The sequence below is a fragment of the Arachis duranensis genome, chromosome 3 (genome assembly GCF_000817695.3).
Source record: "Arachis duranensis cultivar V14167 chromosome 3, aradu.V14167.gnm2.J7QH, whole genome shotgun sequence".
Taxonomy (NCBI): domain Eukaryota; kingdom Viridiplantae; phylum Streptophyta; class Magnoliopsida; order Fabales; family Fabaceae; genus Arachis; species Arachis duranensis.
This window is the reverse complement of record NC_029774.3, coordinates 25,353,053-25,356,370: the sequence shown is the minus strand read 5'-3', so window position 1 is coordinate 25,356,370 and position 3,318 is coordinate 25,353,053.

Genomic DNA, 3,318 nt, shown 5'->3' with positions numbered 1-3,318 from the left:
GAATGAGGGATTCTAAGGTTATTGTTGCCGTGAACAATGATGTTGAGGAAAATGCTACCATGCTGAAGGGAGTTTGTTTCAGCAGGTGAGGAATAGACGTGGAATGTTTTGGTATTGGACGCATGTATGAAGGTGTGGGTACGCGCCAAAATCATTGCAGGTTGATTGAAACTGTGACGCAATAGAAGCAGAATCTGTCAGTAGAAAGTAGAATGATTTAGTGGAGTTAATGTGGGTATAATTATTATCATTAAGATATTGGACTTTTTTTGTGTGTACATAGACCTATTTTTTGTTTTTGGTTTGCAAAATTATGAAGATGATGAGCATTTGTGGCTAGAGTGTTATTACTTGTTAGGATCATTTTTTAGATGAGTTAAAAAAATAAAGAGTAAAAGACAAATAGGTCCCTAATCTTTTAAAACGAGGACATTTTCATCCCTCAAGATTGGAAAATACATTTCGATCCCTCACGTTTTAAAACGGCTGACAATTATATCCCTCTGTCCATTCTGGGCCAAAAACGGCAAAGGAGCCAGCTGATATGGAGGGGTAGAGAATGACGTATCCGTTACACTTGCTGAAGTGGATTGGGACAAATTATTAGTGGATAAATTCATCCCTTAAGTCCAAAATGACGCCGTAAGCATGAGTGAGCCCTATTTCATCAAAATGCAAGGTGGAAGTCATGGTCGCTACTTGTGCAATCGTCCATGACGAGTGAGGGGGGTTCTTCATGCACAAGACCTGGACGGGGATCTTCATGTGCTGTTACAGGAGGATGTGATCGAGATGGAGTTGCGTCAAAGTGCTTCTGTGGCGTTTATGCCATTCTTTACAAGTCAAGAACAACATCTAATCTCAATAGGATGTTTCTCGGGTGTCCATTCTTCAAGGTCAGTGACTGTTTTGTTAGTAGTTGGATGAGACTGTAACGTGTCTAATTACGGTATTATCTGAAAATTTGCTCCAGGCTAAAAAACGGTATTGCCGATACTTTGTCTGACTTGATGAACACCTGAAAAAAATTAAGGCCATGGAGTCTCAAGCATTGGGTGCTATGGATGATGTTGGAGGGGTAGACGTTGAAGATTTACTGGTGCGAAGTCAGGAATTGGAAAAAAAATGGAAGAGTTGGAGAGGAAGTTGTTATGTATTGAGAAGGAAAAAAATGGGTTTGTGGCATATTACTTTGATTAGTGTAGTTGTTTTTGTTGTTGCTGTATGTTTCTTAAAGTGCTGAGGATGATTTGATGTACAATGTTGATGATGTAATGAAAATTGTCATTATTGAACAAGTAAAAAATACTGTGAATCACCTATTATATAAGGTAGTAATTCTACATAGATTATGACCAAAATAGAAACAATAATGTATCTGCCTTAATCCAAAACATAACAGCATATGTTTGCCACAAAATAACAAAACATCTAGTTGGCATGTAAACAAGTTTGCCAAACTACGATAAGTAGACAGTGTTGTTCAATTCATACTAAAGACTAGGACAAAAAATAAAAATTCATTCAATAGTGTTCAATTCTTCTTCTGATTGTTGGATCCAGGAGTTGGGATGAAATTAAAAATTCCTGTGGTCTCACTGTCAGCTACTTTCAAGGTCTCCTCTGATGGTGTCACACTGGTACTGATGCTTTGAGTCTTGGGTGTATTTGGGGGTGGACTTGGTGGTGGACTTGAAGGTGGATTTGCACTTGTTCGGAGCCTTCTGATTGTCTGCTTGGGTCTGAATTTAGAGACAGCAGCTGAGGTTTTGGATTGCCCCATTCTTGATAGCTGGGATGGAGGCCAGCTTATTAGGCACTAAGAAATACACTAGAAATAACCATAAAAATATTGTCCACTCACACAAATGTTTCGTCGAATCTATTTTTTAGGGCCGCCAAAATTAAGGATTGATCTCCTCGAGAACCTGAAATTAGCACAGAAACAATTATTCACAAGTTAAATGTAAACTTACAATTTAGGATCTAATCCTAATTCTCAATCCTCTTTCTTCAACCTCATAATAAAACATTACTCTTATTAATTCACCCACTCACATAACAAAAGAACAGTCCATACAATAATCAATGCAAGCCACCAAGAACTGAATAAGTGGGTTGAATCATTGCAACAAGAACTAAATAAGTGGGTTGAATCATTGCAAAAAGCACCTTTGACCATCCAAGAGGAAAACAAGAACAGATCATGCCACTCAACTCTAAAGGATAAAGGAACAAACACAAGGTACAAACTCAGAATTTCTAAGAAACAACCAAGTTGAACATTCATAAATACTAAAACACGTAAGAATGGATCCATGTATTCATTTCAAATTTATATTTAAGAGTTCAAATTAACAATAGAACACAAAATCATTTTATCAAAACAAAATCAAGCAACTAAGAATCATAAAAGTTACATTACATAAGCAATAGAAGAAAGTATAAAAAAATCAAGAATAAAAAATCACACAATAATCAACATGAACAACCGAGAGAGAATAAGTAAATACAGCTTTCAACTAATGGTGCAATTTAGTAGCAAAGGACCAAAACACACGACAGAAGGAACCTACTTGTTATTGGGGCATTTCATCAAGCATGTTAAACGCAGTCATGTAAAGAAAAATACATTAACCAAACGCATCAATTTATCATTCCCGTAAATACTACGATAAGATCAAGAGAAACCATAACAAAAAAGAAGACACCTACGACAAGTTAAGAGGAAGAAAGAAGCGAACAAGAGAGAGAGAGAGAGAGAGAGAGAGAGAGAGAGAGAGAGATGGCGTAGCGACAACAGAGACTATGGCGACTGAGGGGCTTAGCATGAGCCACACCTCGCAAAGTGTTTCCAGGTCTTGTGCATGAAGAACCCCCCTCACTCGTCATGGACGATCGCACAAGAAGCAACCATGGCTTCCACCTTACATTTTGATGAAATAGGGTTCACTCATGCTTACGGCGTCGTTTTGGACTTAAAGGACGAATTTGTCCACTAATAATTTGTCCCAATCCACTTCATCAAGTGTAACGGATACGTCATTTTCTACCCCTCTATGTCAGCTGGCTCCGTTGCCCTTTTTGGTCTAAAATGGAAGGAGGGTATAATTGTTAACCATTTTAAAACGTGAGGGATCGAAATGTATTTTCCAATTTTGAGAGACGAAAATGTCCTCGTTTTAAAAGGTCAGGGACCTATTTGTCTTTTACTCAAAAACAAAATTAAAATAAATAGAATTAAGATAATATTCTATTTGTGAGAATTTAGACAACTGTAAAATTAATTAATAAAGATTTTTATTTCTAAATTAAAAA